At 29.5% G+C, this 19,917-nt stretch overlaps 1 long non-coding RNA gene and 1 pseudogene across 3 annotated transcripts; one reads left to right on the top strand and one right to left on the bottom strand.

Annotated features, from left to right (window-relative positions):
• Positions 1-6,623: 6,623 nt before the first annotated feature.
• LOC114389939 lies at positions 6,624-9,819 on the bottom strand (annotated as a pseudogene).
• A 3,137-nt stretch (positions 9,820-12,956) lies between these two features.
• On the top strand, positions 12,957-16,842 carry LOC114389108. Of its 3 annotated transcripts, XR_003661696.1 has the most exons (8): positions 12,957-13,707; positions 13,781-13,843; positions 13,920-14,002; positions 14,086-14,126; positions 14,237-14,422; positions 15,129-15,322; positions 15,570-15,728; positions 16,565-16,842. It is a non-coding gene; the product is annotated as an uncharacterized LOC114389108 (long non-coding RNA). The 3 variants fall into 3 exon arrangements; XR_003661695.1 differs by having other exon boundaries at positions 12,957-13,843; XR_003661697.1 differs by lacking the exon at positions 15,129-15,322 and having other exon boundaries at positions 12,957-13,843.
• Positions 16,843-19,917: the final 3,075 nt, after the last annotated feature.

Below are 19,917 nucleotides of genomic sequence, written 5' to 3' on the forward strand. Positions count from 1 at the left end.
GGGTAGAAATTAAAAAATTTCTATAATTTTTTCTCCATTTTTTGGAAAACTTTTTCTCTCACTTTTATTCTCTTTCTAAGAAAGTTATTAAATATTTTTTTTTTTGAATTTTTTCATGTTTCAGATTTATTTAACCACTCACATAACTACCCACATTTATTTTTTATTCTGTACTACCCACAATTTTGCTACCAAAAGTAAACTACTCACAATTTTATTACTACCAAAAGTAAACTACTCAGAAAAGTAAAAAAGAAAAAAAATAAAACATGTTGTTTTTAACATTGCACATCATCCTCTATTCTTCTTCATTGGTCTTTTACTTTTGTTATTTGTATTTCTTTCCTTTATTCCATTTTCATGTTTTTACCTTCTTTGCCTAATTATCTTTTTGGTTGTAATTTGGCTTCCATGCTGTTCAAAAATTCATTTTGTTTAAATTCAAAAGGATGAAAATTGTAATGCATCAACTATAACAATGCATTCAAGGTCCATATTTTTTTTACCATTGTTTTCATGTTTGTCAAGTGTCACATTGGTGAATGCTAGGAAAAAATTCAACACATTCGATACAATCCAAACTTCCATGATCCGTCAATTGTGATTGCATACTGGTGTGCTTCAAGCAAGAAGAAAGTAGCAAAGGAAATATTTCTTTCTATACATGAAAGAACCTGTGCTTCAAGCAAGAAGGAAGTAAGTAATGACCAGGTGTTCTATTAATCCTTCTTCTTTTACTTCATCTATTTTGTTATTTTTTTATTTAACACATTTTATTCAATACATCTATTGTTATATCTCTAATCTTTCTATCATCATCATTTATTGTCCTATTTCTTTTCTTTTTCTTCATTTAATCAACTTTTTGGTTCTTCTTCCTCATTTAATCAATGTTGTTTTAAAATATATTACTAACTCCTAACAATTAGAACTTTTTTTTTCAATTTGAAAATCTTAGTTTCCTTTATTTTTTTAAAAAAATTTAATTTCAATCTCAATTTAAAATCCTTAGTTTACTCTCATTAAAATTTGAAATCAAGTTTTTTTTGTCCCAAAAATATTCTGATGTCTTTTTATTCTTGATCTATTTTTGTTATCGTTTTCTTCATCATCTATTGTAATATTTTATCCTTTTCTTTATCTATTTTATTTTATTTTATCAACTTTATGGTCTCTCTTCATATTAATCAATGATTTTTTAAAACTTTACTAAATCATAACAATCAATATTGTTTTTCAATTTGAAATCAACTTTTTTAATCCATAAAAGTTCAGATTTATTTCTAATTTCTTTGTCAAATAATGAGCAATGCATGTGACAAAATCCAATAGATGATTTCATAGGGATTGTTCATGTGTAGTTGTTGGGTTTGTAGTGTTATTTGTTATTATTTTTGCTCTTTCCATAGAGATCCTCAAATTAAATGAGATAGTTTATAGAATACATGCTTTCAAGGGGAAAATATATATTTTAAAATTGAAACCCTTTTTTCATGTAAAAAATTTATGTTACTTTAGAATTTTTTTTTTCAATTTATTGAAATTTTTTCAGCTTCTTTAACATTTTTTTTTTCTAATTATTTTCCTCCCTTAAGTCCCTTTAAAAAAAAGTAATAAAAATAACTAGTTTCAAATTGACTTCTTTAATTTTTACTTATTAATTGTTTTTAGAATCACATAAGCCATCAACAAATAAATCAAAGGAAACAATAAGTAAAAAAGCAAAACAAACTAAAACAAATAATAAAATTAACATATATTTAAATACATAATAATATTATCAATTTCAACACATAAAAATACAACAACAAAATAGAAATATGGAGACACCAGTGTGACACTTTTTGTGTTTCCATTAGTATATATAAGAAGAAAAGACTACTACATAAGGTGCAACAAAATACTCCTAGCTTTTATTTTTCTTAAGCTTATAATGTTTTGTTGGTTCATCTTAAAAACTAAATAAAAAGCAAAGAAAATTTGAGAAACCATATATAGACGCAAACTTCTTGCTTATAATTTTCTAGTCAATAATATGGTAACATTGTTGAACCCAGTTTTCTCCTTGAACATACTATCAGCCAATATTTCTTGGAATCGGTTAAAAACCTATTCAATGATAGCTTCACCAAAGTGGCTAACCAGCATAGGTTAGGTTCTGTCACAGACCTCATGCACTTTGCCATATTGTATCCACCACCACTAAGTGATGATTCAGACCTTTCATATTCAAGAATGTTCCAGCCATCAGGAACATTCCAGTCCACCTCAGCCACCTCTATATGATTGATGGTTGAACCTTCTTTAAGAACTTCCAATTTCTTATCTTAAGAACCGTCCTTCTAGAGACAAGATCAGCTTAGATGCTTGGCACAAAAGCCAAATTACCATGTTTACAAGTATTATAAATAAGAGTACATTGGTCAAATATATATAACTAATTATATGCGTTCATTTTAGCATAATACAATGTTGGTAAATATTGGTGTTATAATTTAAAATTTATAAATATATATTACTTATATTAATTCTATTTTATAAAATAAAATATTTATTTTAGATTTTTTTAAGATTTTATTTTAATGAGTCAATAGTGTATTAAGTTTGTTTTGATACTTTTAAGTTGTTATCCAACGGTCATATTTTCAACGGTCATATTTTGTTGTTGCATAAATGCTTATATATATCTCTTTCCTCTTTTCTAAAAAATAGGCACAAGTAGTCTTGTTTCTTTTCTCCCAAAAATTTTCTCTTTCTTTTCCTATAAAAAAAACTTATTTTTTGAGAGCAAAAGCATTGGTGTTCAGAAGGTGTTGTCGTATCTTGGGAGAGGAGCGCAATCAAATTTTCCTACCAGTGCAGTGGGGTGTTTTCTCTCTAAGGATAGCGTTTGCCCGCTTCAACCCAAGCTAAATAATTCTTTCCCTGATTTATTTTTTTCTTGTGCTTATTGTATGATATAATGCATTGTTAATTCATGTGTTGCCAATTATAGTTATTTTACTACTGTTATTTTGTTATTTAATTAAAGGCTTTGCAATTTTCTTCTTATTTATTTTCTTTCATTTTATTTTATTTTCTAACAGTCTTAGAGAGAAAAAATTTATACTTGCATAGTCTTTTCTGTAGTAGCATCATGTTTTATCAAAATATCTATAATGGATATGATTGAGTCCCTTTCCAGTAAACCTAGAAAATTAATGGAAGAAAACACAATATACTATGCTCCATTAAAAATGTTTTTATTATATTATTTAATTTCCTTAGATTTTAAATTAGTGGGAGATTGTTGGAAAATATTTTCTTATAATTTAAAATTAAAATATATTTTCTTTATTAATGATAGTTTTAAAGATAAAATGCTTTTAGAATTAGTTTATGTGAAAAATTAAAAGCATCCCACTAATTTCATTCTTATATGTTAGGAATCTATGTTTTACTTGATCAATTTCCTTTGTGAATGTTACAAGTATTTAATGTTGAGAAGTTTGTTTGATTTTTATTTTCTGTTTCTTAACGTTATTGTTGTAAATATTTTGTTGTTACACATTAGTGACTGGTTGCCTCTATATATGTAGCTTCTTGCTATAATAATAATAAACATGTGAAAATACAACACACAAAACAATAAAATGAACACTTGAGTGAAACTTTATATTTTGTATGTCATTTCTTGATATGGTATCTTATATTTTTCAAAAAAGAAAAATAAAAAATCTTTATGAGCTATGGAGAAAAAGAGAATCAAATCTGAAATATCTTAAAATGTGGAGGGGTCTAGTAAAGGTTAACATCCTTATTAATAAGAAAAGAAAAATTGATAAAAAAAAATTTTAATTGTATTTTTGTTGGATATTCTTTACATAATATTACTTATAGAATCTAGAGATGTCACGTTATTTGAAAATGTTTTTCCTTGAAAAATAAATTGTTAAATTTTTATATGATTTAAAACAAGCTCTAAAGCAATGACACAAAATGTTTGATCAAGTTGTTCTTTTGTATGATTTTCAAATTAATGATAGTAATAAATGTGTGTATGTGAAACAATTTGATGATAATGGATGTGTCATTTTATGTTTGTATTTGGATGGCATATTGATATTTGGTAATAATATGTATTTCATAAATGATGTGAAGTCTTCTTGTCTAGAAATTTTGATATGAAGGACCTTGGTCCTGTATATGTGATTTTGGGTATTAAGCTTATAAAGAAAATGATGGCATAGTTTTAACCCAATCGCAGTATATTGAAAAGCTATTGAGAAAGTTTAATTATTTTGATATGAAACATGTTTTTATTCCTCATGACTCATCCACTAAGTTAAAGAAAAATTTGAGTAAACTAATTTTTTTTTCATATAAATATTATCAAATTATTGGTTTTTGTTGCATTTAACAAACTTCTCTAGGCCTACCTGACATTGCATATGCAGTTGGTAGATTGGAAAGTAATTGAGAGGTTTAGTGATGCAAATTGAATTTTTGATTTTGATGAAACAAAATTGACAAATGGTTATGTCTTTACTTTAGCTGGTTGTGCAGTATCATGAAAATCTACTAGACAAACTATTATTTCACATGAAAGCAAAAATTATTGCTTTAGATATTGCTACTAGTGAGGCCGAATTTCTTAAAAATTTATTATGCGATTTGTCATTGTTGAATAAGCCTATACCTCCAATTCCAATGCATTCTGATTGTCAAGTTGCTATATCTAAAGTTACTAGCAAAAGTTTTAATGAAAAAAGAAGACACTTAAGAGTGAAACATAACTCTATTAGAAATTTGATTTCTCATGGTGTCATTTCTCTTGACTTTGTCAGGTCAGAAAACAATATTGCAAATCCGCTCATAAAATGGTTGATGCGCCAACAAGTACTTGAGTCGTTCAGGGGAATGAGACTAAAGCCCATTATTTAGTTACAACAATGAACACCCGTCTCCGTGTGATTGGTGATCCCATGAATGGAGTTCAACGGGTAACAACGAAATTGTTTGTTGACTAAAGTACACCAAAATGAAATTTGGCGAAACTGTTCTGTTTCTCATTCCTATGACAAGGTGTATTATAAATTGTGGCAATATTAAGGTTGAGGTATTTATATATGCGTATTTTTGGTATAAAAAAATACCTCTTAATGAATTCGATGACAATTATTGTAGGGGTGGGGGTCACAACCCACTCTTTGAGGATTCACCTAGTAAGTGTGATGGTGGGACCGCCACTGTGAGATATGGGTTAATCTCTAAGTGACACTCACGAAACAAGATACAAGCGCAAGATCATGTAACGTGCTACCACTGATTAGAACCGTATTGAACGCCAATATTGTAGGGGCTGTGTACTAAAGTCCGGTTAAAGAATATGTAGTTCAAGACAATTAAGTCATTATATTTTTCTCGGGTGGAAGTTCATAAACATTAGGTATAAGGCTCAAACCCGGAAGGTTCCTTATACCGAAATACAATATCACATGCTTTTTCTCTTATATATGTTTCTATACAAGTTATCTTTTAAAAAATATATTTTAAAATTTTAAATTATGTGGGGGAATGTTGGTAAATATTTGTGTTATAATTTAAAATTTATAAATATATATTATTTATATTAATTATATTTTATAAAATAAAATATTTATTTTATATTTTTTTAATATTTTGTTTTAATGAGTCAACAGTGTGTTAAGTTTGTTTTGATACCTCTAAATTGTTATCCAATGGTCATATTTTCTGATGGTCATAATTTATTGTTTCATAAATGTCTATATATATCTTTTTCCTCTTTCCTAAAAAATAGGAACAAGTAAACAGTCTAGATTCTTTTCTCCCAAAAATTTCATCTTTCTTCTCCTAAAAAAACTTATTTCTTGAGAGCAAGAGCATTGGTGTTGGTTTGGGGATCCTTTCGCTGCACACGATCGGAACCAACGGGTTGTCGTATCTTGGGAGAGGAGTGCAAACAAATTTTCCTATCGAGGTGTTTTCTCTCTAAGGATAGTGTTTGTACGCTTCAACCCAAGTTAAATAATTTTTTCCCTGATTTATTTTTTTCTTGTGCTTATTGTATGATATAATGCATTGTTAATTCATGTGTTTCCAATTATAGTTATTTTGCTACTATTATTTTGTTATTTAATTAAAGGCTTTTCAATTTTCTTCTTATTTATTTTCTTTCATTTTATTTTATTTTCTAACATAATACACATTAATACAATAATACAAGAAACATTTTTCTCTAATCTTCTCTCTATTTTCTCTTTCTACTTTCTCTTAATCACGAATCTTCTATGTCTTGTGGCGAATTCCATATCACTTAGAAAAGTTGCTTTTTTAAAGTATATAAGAAAAAGTAAAAGGCTTCTCTCTTCTAATTCTTTCTACAAATTAAATTTTGTAAATTCAAATATTAAACTAAAATTACTTATTAAGTTGATAAATTTTACAGATTTTAATAAAATTTTAAAATTGTTTGATATTTCATTAAATAAATTCAATTCAATGTCTGATATTTTTTTAAAATGTAAATAAATATTAATTATAAGACTAAATAACTACACATGTTTTATTTATCTTAAGTTTTGCATGATCATGGAGTTAACAATTAAGAACATATTCAACAGTTAGATTAACTCCTACAAAATACAATTATCAATTGAAGTAAGATCTCTTTAGATAAATTTGTTCAAAAGTATTTATAAGAAAAAAAAAATTTTAAAATGCATTGAATTTTTCATTAGATACAATCAACTCATGTTCTCAATTTTAGAAAAGTTAAGGAAAATTTCTACAATAGAAGTAAAATAAGTTAATTTTAGTTTATAAGAAAATTTGGATTTTAGTTTATAAGAAAAATTGGATTCATTTTATTTTCTTATAGCTTAAATTTATTTTCGGTTCTTATAGTTTTATGATCGTGTAATTTTGGAAACTCAAAAAATTGTATTGCAAATTTATTTTTTTATGTTTTTAAAATTTAATAACTTTGATGCACTATTAGTCAGTCCTCAATCTTCTAACACAAATTGACAATGTGATATCTAAGTGATAAAGTGACAATGATATGTTGATGTGATTGATAATATGATGGTTTGACTCGTATATATACTAACAAGACATTGATAGTCTAAATTTTGATTTCTACTACCATATCAACTCACTAATGTCTGATAGGACAACAACATATATTTAAATTTGTTATGGTAACATCTCAATATCATGTCATCACTTAAATGCGAGTAATTTTGGCTAAATAAAGAGATGGCAAGCTAACATTGGCCTAAAATTACTAAATTTTAAAAATGCCATATATCAAATATGCAACAAGTTTTTTTGAAGAGCCATAATTGCACAATCTGTAAAATTATATTAATCAGGAGTGGATTTAAGCTTTTCTTACAAGTGATTATGTAAAAGTTATTATAACATTTCCATAAAAAAATATTTAATGAATACATACTTACCTTAGATAGCCATTGAAGGCTGTGTAAGAGGAATGGACAAAATGCAGGCTTCGATTTGGGAAAAGCATGTCATAGAAAGAATCGGGAGCCCCAAAGAAGTAGCATGGACCAATCCTAGTTTTCATTTTATCACACAAATTCTCTTTGAAGATGTCAAGGGACATAAAGAGGTTGTTGAAGTTGTTCCCAGGGAGATCATTAAAAAATGCCTTGTATTCAGGAGATTTATGGTTCAGTTCTCGGCAAAGCTTCTCCACAGTCTTGATTAATTCTGACACCACTAACAAAGTGTTTGGTCCAAAAGAGCAACCCAAATCTGCAATTGTCAAGCTTCTGGGGAGTGTGCTACAGAGGCTTGTTACAATTAGGCCTAGATTTCTTCTTGGTATCAGAGCCAATTCTGATCCTCGGACTACGCTTCCGCTAGCCCTCGCTTGTGGTGACAAACACCCACCATTTGTTGTTCACGCATCAAGTCCAAGAAGTGCTTGGCGTGAGGGGGTGTGTTGGAAATAATCCAAGTCCCACATTGGCTAACAATAAAGCCATATTAGACTTTATAAGTGAGGGGCAATCCTCACCCCTTGAGCTAGTTTTTAGGGTTGAGTTAGGCTCAGATTTCTTCTTAGTATCAAAGCCCAAAGAGTGCTGGGCGTGAGGGGGTGAATTAGAAAAAAAATCCAAATCCCACATTGACTAGAGATAGTGTCAAGATATAGCATATAAGGTGAGGGCAACCCTCATTCTATGAGCTAGCTTTTAGGGTTGAGTTAGACCCAGATTTCTTCTTGGTATCAGAGCCAGTTCTGATCTTGGGACCACGCTTCCGCTAGCCCTCGCTTGTGGTGACAAGCACCCACCATTTGTTGTTCACGCATCAAGCCCAAGAAGTGCTTGGCGTGAGGGGGTGTGCTGGAAATAATCCAAGTCCCACATCGGTTAACAATAAAGCCATATTAGACTTTATAAGTGAGGGTCAACCCTTACTCCTTGAGCTAGCTTTTAGGGTTGAGTTAGGCTCAGATTTCTTTTAACTTCCTCTCTTATTGGCCTTGACAAACAAATAGCCTTTTGCTGTATAACCAATGACACATAATAATCAGTAGCCATGGATTGACAGAGAATATATTTCATGATGTATAATGTGGCATTGATTTATCTTATTTCAAGAGCAAAACTAGGTTGAAGTTGAAAAAATTAACTTATTAATTTATAAGTGTTTGATAAAATTGACTATTGAAGTAGTTGAAAAGTGTAAAATGACAAAAAATATAATAAATTCATAATTTATTTAAAAATGGTAACTAGGAAATTAGATAAATATATTGAGGATAAAAATAGAAAAAAATATAAAAAGTTAGAATCAAAGCTAACGTTTTAAAAAATATCACTTCAAGTGAGATTTCAAAAAATACTAAAAGTTACTAAAAAAATTTATTTACCAAGCAATCAAATAAGTTTTTCAACTAATAAAAAAAGTTTAAAACTAACTTAAATATTTTGTCGAATATAAGATTAAAGTGGTAACCAAACTTATCCTTGAATCATTTTTCCTTTCTTTTGTCATTACTTTCCAAATTTTTACAAAGTGTATATACTAATGAGGAAAACAAAACCATTTTATTGGGTAAAATGAATGTTAAATTGCTTTGTGTGTCTCTAAATTATTTGATTTTTTACTGAATTATTTATGATTTTTTAAGCAAGTTTTTCAACTTTTCTTTAATTATATTTCATGTAACTCAAATGATTGACGAAATGATGTAAATACCTTGTTGCTTTAAATGTGTGTGAATGATCTATTCAGCGGAAGAATTTGTATTTGATTCCCACTATGTAAATTTTCTTGGACCAGTATCACGCACCACCAGCGGATTAGTCTTTGACCTAATATGTTGGGGACACTCATAGTCTGTGCAAAAAAAAAAAACTCTAATCATATACCTTTTTTATTAATTGAGTTATTAGATTTTTAAAACCACCACAAATTATTATTTTGGTGGTTTTAAACCATTAAAAAGTAACGTCAGGACCTATTGTTTTAGTTCAGAGGGAGAGAAAAGTTTCATTTGGCAAGCTTCACAAACATATGGCAGGGATTAAGGTGAATCAATAATAAAGGGTTAACCGGATTTGGTATATGTGTCAGTTTTTGCACTTCCAAATTTTGTGTATTTGGTTGCTCCGTAGCTTTATCATGTTGTGTTAGAATGCACTATTCTGTTGATGCTAGAGGATAGGCGAGTAGTTCATAAGACTTGTGGCGTAATGTTTGTTGAAATAAGTGTACATCTTGATTTCCATAGCTTGCATCTCCAGGGCCCCCTTTCATGTGCACAGCCTGTGCTACTTCCATTATTATTATTTTAATTTCTATTTCACTCGTTTTGGGTCTCATGCTTTAATTTGTGCTTCTATGCCTTTGATGGAAACTCATACCACACCCATATATTTACATATAAAAAATAAACATATTTTAACATGTGTTTTTTTTTTTATGAAATACAGTACTTTTTAACATCTAAAATTGTGTATGCTTTAATATGAGTTATTTTATTGAATATTAATTATGAGTCTTATATGCAACAAAAAATATTTATGGATTTATAATAACAAGTAGTTTTATAATGTAATACTAATACTGCTCATTTATCACCTTTAAAATAATAATAGATTATAAAAACTATTAAAAAGAAAAATAAATAGTTTTCAAATATTTTATTTGAAATATATATAATTTTTTTAAAAAAAAACAGTATGTTTGTCTAAAATGGGAAAAGAATGTCAGTATTTTCACAACAAATACTATAAAAATAAATAGAATAATTTATTGAACATAAAAAATAAATAAAATTCTTAAATATTACTATTTCTATAATCAAACTCTTAAAATAAAAGTATTAGTCAATCAAATATTAAAAAAAATTAAAATAAAAAACATAGGGGGGGCCAAGGCCCCCAGCGCAACAATACAAGCCCGTCCCTTTTGCACGGAAGCTCTTTTCTTCATAAGGTTTTATTTTTGTGGCTATCATCTTTGCATGTTTTATCCCATCGTTGTCATTTGTCAATTATTGACCATTATTAGAGATTATGGTAAGGATCCAACTAACGAATGCCAGGATGCCACGAACTACATATTGAAGTGATGACTGATCATTAAGTTTGGATTGGATCATTTTATATTTAAAATAATGATTATTTTCTTGAAAGAATATTTTAAGAAAATATTGATAATTCGATAAGTAATTAAAGTGTTTCTTATTTGTGGTTTAAGTTTAACATTTATATCGGTTATATATATATATATATATATTAATTTTAATTTTAATGATTGTTTATTTATCTATTGGTTATTGGTTTAATCATATAGGATCCGATTTCTGCAACTTTTTCCTATTAAGAGTTAGATTAGTGAAAATATAAGGATCAAGACTGAAAAATATACAAGAAAAGTATTTTAATATATAAAATTTATAAGACTTAAAGCTTATTTAATAAAAAATGAAAGAGAGGCTAATAAATTATTATTGTTGAAATAAGAAAATTTTGTTTTTGGAAAATTGGAATCATTAAAAAAATGATTTTTTATTTGAAATGGTTCCTTTGCTGCTGCTTCACATTGATACAAATGATCAATTAGCACAAATCAAACTTAAAATTTTCTAGCACCAAGTGTACGGATTAAGTTTTTTTTTTTTTTTATAAAAAATTTTGTACGGATTAATTGACACGGACTATTTTATCTTAATCAATGATATGACATCTGAGTATAAATTAAAGTTTTCGTAAGAAAAAAGTTCAGGTACAAAGTATGTGTTAAATACTAATATTTTTTCCATAATATCTATTTAAAATAAAATTGTTGCATGAAAAAATAAATGTTATTTATTATATATATATTTTTTAACTGAACCCGTCGTGTTGATATTTAATTGAATTGATTAACATGTTTAAAAATAATGTGTACGTGTATTATTTAATTGGATCAACAAAGTTTAATAATTCTTATAATACTTTTAATTAAAATAAATCAAATAAATGAACTACAAAATTATTAATTTAAATAATTGATACCAAAATCTAAAAAATGACTCAAAGATATCTTAGGAATTTTATATACCTTAAGAATTTTATTCCTAGAAAAAGATTAATCATCTATTAAATTATAACATAAGGCTCAGAAATCAGAATCCTCCCGTATTAAAAAGGAACGTTATATCTTTTTGAGAGAGCGTGGGATAAAAAATGAATTAATTAACCCTAATAAAATAAAAATAAATCCAATTATATCTACAAAATCCGTCATCCCAAAATAATTTCGTTTTAGGCTGTTTTACATATTAAAAAACTAATAATCATATTAAAAAAAATTAATAAATAGATAAAAAATAATAATAATTTTACAAGACTAACTTTATTAAATTGAAGAGTAGTATTGGTATTACATTACAAAGCTAAAGTAGAATTTATTAGGCGTATTATTAAAAAAATATTATATTGAAAAACTAACATAAACTTATTTTGAAATATAATTTTTTCTTTCAAAAAAAAATGTAACTCTTATTTTGAGATCGAGGGAATAGTGTTTCTCTCTCATGTCATGGAAACATTCTTTTTTATGTAACGGTATGAATTCATTACACAAATAAGTCATTATATTCTTCACCCTATTCATTACACAAGTAAGTCATTGTAATCCATTTTTGATTATGAGTTTTTTTATTTATTAAATAAGTAAATTCATAATTTTTAACTTATCAGAAAATTATTTAATATTTAATACAAATCACAATTATAATGTTGATAAATATATTAATTTGAATTACAATAATATTCTAGTTTGTAAGATAATAAGGAAACTTTGATAAATTAAAGTTTTTTTTTAATTTAATGATTTGTTTTTAAATAATTTTGATAATAATAAGAAGTAGGAATTGGAAAAATAAAATTTTGAGAAAAAATTAAGATGGAAAAGTAAAAGGTTTAAAAATGTGTAATAAAATAAACTGTCATGAATTCATAAAAGATGAAAATTAAATATATACATAATGATCTGTTGGATCTTTAGTTAATTTTTTATGGTATACGTAGTTGGTCCCAAAAATTGGTTGTCACCAATTTTATGTATAGACTTCTAATACTAGTAGTGGAATTATATGATTTCGACACATGTATATGGATATCTAAATATATTGATATAATACCACGACTAAAAAACTTATTTTTTACGACACACATTCTAAGACGGTTATACGAAAACAGTTTTAGAATGTGACGCGGTGACATTTTTGTAATTAAGATCATTGTATTTAGTTTTTACAACGCACATTCTAAGACGATTATGAAAATTCGCTTTAGAATGTAATATGGTGGCATTTACGTAATTATTGAAAACTTAAACTACGACGGGTTTGAAGAAAGAACCACCTTCGTATTGGTTCCTATGTTTACTAAGTTACTAACCCTATTTATTCTCGTTCATCTGTCAACCACTCCACCCCCCGTCGCACCCCACTCTTCCCCTCCAAACCCTAAAGCGTGTATCACTCCCTTTCTCAGTCACTCACACGGTGCCACCGCACACTTCAGAGACCCCACCACCGATCGTCCAGCCGCTCTTGCTGTTGCAACACCACCAAGCCCTTCAAACCGAAGCTAGGGTTTCCAAGCTAGCGTCCGAAACAACAGTCTCTCCCACCTCCGTGATCGCGTTTGAGCACTGAGCTTCGCAGAGCAACGTCGACGAGCTAAGCAGCTCTGGCGCGTTCAAGTTCTCCACCCGAAACGACAACTCCAGCGATTTGTCCGATTTGGGGGGAAGTTCGAGAGTGCTGGAAACTAGAAGCTCCAGTACCATTGAGTTTTGGGACAAGTAAAGGAGAAGTTCTGGCTTGTCAAGGGTTTTGGAAGATGGAAAAGAGAGTTTGGATTTCAACGAGTTTAATTAGCAAGATTAGGTGTTCACTGAGTCCATGCTGAGTTTGGAGTATCCATCAACTCGGGTTTCTTCTCTCAAGGCTGAGGATATCGATGCCAAATGTCCCCATGTTATTACTTTCGATGTGGACACTTATGTGCTTCAATTGACAGTTTTACCGTGCAAAACTACATATATTGAATTATTAATTCAGATTGTGTTTTGTAGTTTTGGGAATGTACATAAATGGTGGTGCCTCTGGGAGCAATTGGGCTTTTGAAATCCTTTCGACCCATCTTCCTATAATCTCGCTGCATACCTATGGTATCTATTATGCTTTCTCATGTTGCCTGCATCTCTTACAATGTCGTCCACTTCTCTCACTCTCTGTGTTCAGGAAAAAAATTGAAAATATTCCTCAACAAAAACGGCATCGACTTCTCCGATTGTTAAAACCTAGGTCTTTTATTTTTCCTTAATCTTTTTTTAATTCCACATTTATCTTTTCTTACACTAACACTGTAATTTTCTAATAGAAAAAGAAACTTACACTGCAAGTTTTTGGGAAGACTTGTATCAATGACCAATGTCAATTTCCAAGATCAATTCCTTTAGAAAGGTAAATTCACCATTTCGTTTTTGCTTTTTGCTCTTGTACAGTTGATACATTTTGAAGAGTTAACACCTTTGCTACTTTTTAAGGCTATATTTACTGGCAAGGATGGGCAGACATATGGGGAAAGGTAACTTCTTTTCTTTTATTTTTTTTTTTTGGATGGGGGAGGTATTTGTCCCTTGTTTCCTTCCAGCCAAATGTTATTTATTACAAACTTATTTCATTTATTCCTATTAGGCTGGAACGAAGCTTGTATGTTCTTTCCTATTCCTGTCAGTTCCTTCTAAATCTTCAAATTCTTTGGGAGAACAACCCTCCAGTCTGGCTAGCAGAACATTGCCTGACTACGTTGAGCATGGGATAGTTTAGAAGCTTCTCTTAGTTGGTTGCAGTGGATCTGGAACGAACATTATTTTTAAATAGGTGATTTCTTACTTGATTTGTGAATGAAGTCATGTTTAAATTTCTTTTGGATTTATTAGTTACATTAAATTGGACAAAATATGGTATGTACTCCTGTAGGCACCTGCTACCATAATAATTGTTTCTTAATTCTCTTAAATTGAAAGGAAAGAAACTTCTGAGTTTTCTAAACACTAAACATGAGTATTTTACCTAGTTAATCACAATAAATTATGGACATTGGACAATAATAGTTTGAATCCTGCAAAGGTTACTGTAAATGTTAATTGGATGCACATTTATGTTACTCTCTTTTGTGTCATTTGGTATTTCCTTGTTTAGAAAGGCCAATAATGGCAATATGTATTCACTCTCACGCACTTGTCAATGAAGTGCAAAAGCATAGATACATGTTAGATAGCCCTGCTGGCACAAATAATTGTGTATACTTCTAAATTTATCCCTAGTTGATATATTATATAACTTGGGACATAGAAATTAACATATCATATGTCATTAAACTTTTAGGTGACTCAGTCATCCTGATACTGAACTTTAGAGAAACATAGCATATTAAGAAACGTGAAAAGACATTATAAAGTACTTATGCTAATAAGAATTCATTGAACATGTTATTTGATTGAACCAAAATTTAAATATGTGATTCTTTACTAAACAAATGCCTTAATTAATTACTAGCCCAAATTACAACTTTATTTTATTGCAGATCAATACTGAGTCATCATTTCCCGTATCACTACTCATTATATACATAAAAATAAAAAGTGATCAATTATCCCAAAATTAAGACAAACAAATTTGCTTACCCAAAGAGATCGTGGCATTCGATGGTGTGGTGGTTGAAGGATGCACTTTGGCTAACCAAGATGGCACAAGCCGTGCCCTTCCTATAACACAAAGGTATCTTGCTTGGCCTAACATAGCAACTAAGAGAGAAGCCACTATTCCCAAACTTGCACCTAATATATATAATGGCTTGAGATTTTTTCTTATTAGGCATTGTTTCTGCTTTGGTCTTGACTCTTGATCTATTTGGTCCTGTAGGTTTTGGTCTCTAATATTTCATTATATTTCTCTCAGTTTCCTTCTTGGCCTATAAGAAAGTAGAATCCCAAAATGACAAAAGTGCCCGATATCTTATTTTCAGGTTGACAATCGCATGGTTGCACAACTACTTGAGAGTATACTATTCATAATTGATGTTGTGCTTCCCATGCTAGGGAAGTTGCCTCCCAGTATTGTTGGGGAACTCGAGCAACATTTGAAACAAATTATTGTCGGGCATTCTTTCTTCGCAGTTGTCCATGTTTGTATCAAGTACTTATGGTTTCTTATCATTGTTTAGTTATGTTAGCTCTGTTATTTTAGTTCTGTTCCGCTTTATCCTGGAAATGAGCAGCTGATCGATTCATGTGATGCAGAGTTCTTAAATTTTTCCTCATCATTAACAATTTATAGTTGCAGCATAAGTTTTTTATGCATAATGTGAGAATATTTAAATATTTTTCTTATGTAATACATTAATACCCTCGCAAAAGCATGTTTCTTTCAACAATTTTTTTTTGTTGTACTTTATGAAATGTTTCTGAAAACCTTGAACTACATCTAAGATTCTTATATGTAATTATATTACGTGTTACTTTTGTGGATTAGTATTTTTAGGAAATTTGTTTTTCTCCCCTTTAACAGAAGGGAAAATGCTTCACCTTTCAGCTACTTATGGATCTTATTATTTTTTCTTTATCAAATGCCTTTGCCCTGTGAGTAAGATGTCTGGAAAAAGGGTTGTTGTAGTTGAACAACTTATTCAGTTCTTCTTCAAATGTTGTAATACTCAGAAAGTTGATAACAAATAGGTTTATTGCAAGAGTCATGTTAAAATTTATGTTTTGATTACTACATCTGCTATTGATCAGATTTTATTCACCTGTAATTCCTAGCAATGTTTTTCAAATTATTGAAAACCTGAAATTGTATACGGAAATCATTGAGTAGCTGTGTCCAATTTGGCAGATAATAGAATGGAAAGAGTTTGCAACTTTCTTATACATTAAGTCATGGGAGTAAAGTTGGATTTCTCATGAATCTGGAGCAATTCTTATCAAATGTACTAATGTTAACATTTATTTGATTTGATGATAGGTAGTTAGGTACCAGACATGGTGCAACAGTCCTCAAGGGTCTCAAATTAGAAATATTCTAGCGGTGAAAATCTATGATCATGTAGTGTTGCCTAGATCCAATATGAAGCTTTAGCCAAATCAAAACCAGATGTGTTGTTGTTCTTTGCTGGAGTCATCCCAACTTTGTCTCATTCCGAGTCCCGGTGCTCGTATTCTTGGTGGTGGGATAGCCACCTACCAAAGAATTCAAAATGGCTTCAGGAAAACCTTGCAGGTCTCTTTCTCCTTGTATTTATGTGTTTCTACAATTATGCTAGAGGAATCTGAATATATATATATATATATATATATATATATATATATATATATATATATATATATATATATATATATATTGTTTGAACTTGTTACATTTTCTAGTTAGGAAATTGAGACCACAATAGAGGTCCATAAATTTTGTATACTAACATGCGTGTGTATTGTATTTATCTATTCCTCCAAATCTTTTGGATTGATGGAATGAGGTAAAGCTAGTAGTAGAAGCTATGATAGCACAAAAAAAAATTCAAATTCTAAGTCGGTTACGTAAAACACGATCTTAGAATGACATAGCTACTAAGGCGGTTATTTGTACAACCGATGTAGAAAACAAAATACAGTGTTACTTTTTTAAGATGATTATTCAATAACCGATCTATAAAGACAGATACAAAAATGCATTTCTAAGACGGTTATACACATAACCGATGTAGAAAGCCAGATAGAGTATTGCATTTCTAAGATGGTTATACGCATAACCAATGTAGAAAGCAACACACATTCTAAGTCGGTTATGCAAATAACCGTCTTAGAAACACTTATATACTAAGACGGGTTGAAAACTGACGTTATATAGTCCACCAAATTTTATAACACCTCTATTTAAGACAGTTGAAAATTGTCATAGAATGACCCCAATAATCGACTTAGAAAGTCTTATTTGTAGTAGTGTACTAGTAACTATATTTGTATAACTTCTCCATAATTGTGTCAAATAATACTTCAATTATAAAAAATACCCTATTCTCCCGGGCTTTCCAATTTCTTGTGCACGAATGAAATTATCGAAATTATCAATCCCAATCAAAATAACTCCATTCGATTACACAATCAACTTTCTCAAGCTTTTGACCATATTTTAATCATTTTTGAAGGAATTATTCTACTCATCCCGAGACAAGTACATCAAAATAGAGTTTTCATAATTTGATCAAATTTTATAACAGAGGTCATAAATATTAAGGTTAATTTTATAACATTAATACTCTCTTTTATTTATTTATTTATTATGGTTAAACAACCCAAGACAACACTTATTTTGAGAAGAAGAGGATATCATATTATGGAACACTTATGTTTAGTAAGGTTATGAGGAGCTTAATTATAAGCTCTTTTGATCAAAGCTTTTGTTTAACAAATTTATTTTAGTATCCTATTTTTTATAAACTATTTTAAATAACTTATTTTCATAAGTTACTTGAATTAACTTATGAAAAATAAACTAATTTATAAATTATTAATTAGCTATTTTTCTTCTTCTCAAAGGGACGAGCAAAACCTTGCTAGAGCATCACTGGCCAATATCAAAGGCATGAGTTAGTTTTGGTTTTGGTTTACTACATAGCAGCCACAAAACTTGGAAGTGAACCTATTTATATACTACTACATTTATTTTCAACATAGCTATTCCTCCTTACTTAAAATTTGTAGCATTGTTTGTTGTAATTCTATTTATATTATTGATATTAATAGAATTGCTATCTCTCCAAAGTTACAACATGGTGGTAAGCCCAATCTCCCAAGTCCCAACCAAACTAGTGCAAAGGTCAATGATAATATCACCATAAAGGTTAGGCATTACTAGTACAACAAAAAGTGCAAGATTCTTCACAACTTCCTCATAAGTGAATCAACTCTTTTTGCATGATATTGGCTTTGTGTATTATGGCAAAAATCCATTCTCTTCCATGAGCCTTGGCATAGTGAAAGGCACACTCAGCTACCCTTAAACTTGCTTGAAGTGTAATGATTGACAAGCATGCACTATTCAACGATTGTTAATGAATGACCCTTTTTCCAATAGGGGTGGTCATTCGCCCTTTCAAGCCAATTGCAAGAATCCCAAATCATAAATTCGTGAACAATCCCAGGTCATAAGTGATGTCACATCTAACACAATTCTCAAAACATGTCTTTAGTTCACTTTGAATCAACATTTAAATGTAAATCAGATAATTGAATATTGCCTTGTTTGCACACGATGTGAACCATAAACTTAACCATGCATGCAACCTATATAAGAACCGATTGAGTTGAATCTAATAACTGTATAAAATATTCAAGAATTATGTCACTATATAGTAGGCACACATGAATTTGTTGGTCAACAATAACATATTGCTTCAACAATAATACTGGTTTTATTTTTCCCATAAGTTAGACACATTATTGTACAATCATTTGAATACATGGAAACTGCAGAATATATACATAAATTTTGTCACTATATTTTAAATGATTGCACACATGAATCTAATAACTATATTGTAGGCACACATGAATATGTTGGTCAGCAATAACATACTGCTTCAACAATAATACTGATTTTATTTTCCCCACAAGTTAGACAAATTATTGTACAATCATTTGAATACATGGAAATTGTAGAATATATACATAAATTTTGCTGCCTCTTCGAAGACAGAATCAAAGATATAAAAATATGGAAAAAGTACAGATACTTTCCTGTTAATGCTCTCCCTCCACGACTTGAATGCAGGAATCTATAATTGCACTTCTAACAGGATCCTGAGAAAAAGTTCTAGAAAAAAGTTTAACATTTTCACACTCAATCAAGCAGAAGAATGAAAGCAAAATCAGAAAGAACCCTAAAAAAAAGCCAATTCTTAATTAAGCAATTTATCTATCTTCATTCAAAACCGAATCCATGCAATTTGAATTCAAAATATAAATATAGAGAATCCACTCAAAAAAGGCATAGACATGAAGTTGATTGTTACAAAGAGGAACAAATTTAAAGCTGCGAAGGAGGTTACCGTTGAGCACAAAGTAATGCTTCCGAGAGAACCAAAGTCGTCTTACTAAAAGGATGATACATGATTATTTTTGTAGTTGCCTCTGAAAAATCAAATATTAGATACATGAAAACCAAAGAATAGTTATTGCATATGATATACCAAATTATCATGCTTAAGGTTCCACTCAACGGTTCTTCTCTGACAAATTCTAATCCATTGTCTTCATAGTAATTGACAACATCCAAATCCAATTTAGAAGGATCCAATCAGAGAGAAAAAAGACAACTTAATATTC

This window comes from Glycine soja, chromosome 16, assembly GCF_004193775.1.
Source record: "Glycine soja cultivar W05 chromosome 16, ASM419377v2, whole genome shotgun sequence".
In the NCBI taxonomy this organism is placed as follows: domain Eukaryota; kingdom Viridiplantae; phylum Streptophyta; class Magnoliopsida; order Fabales; family Fabaceae; genus Glycine; species Glycine soja.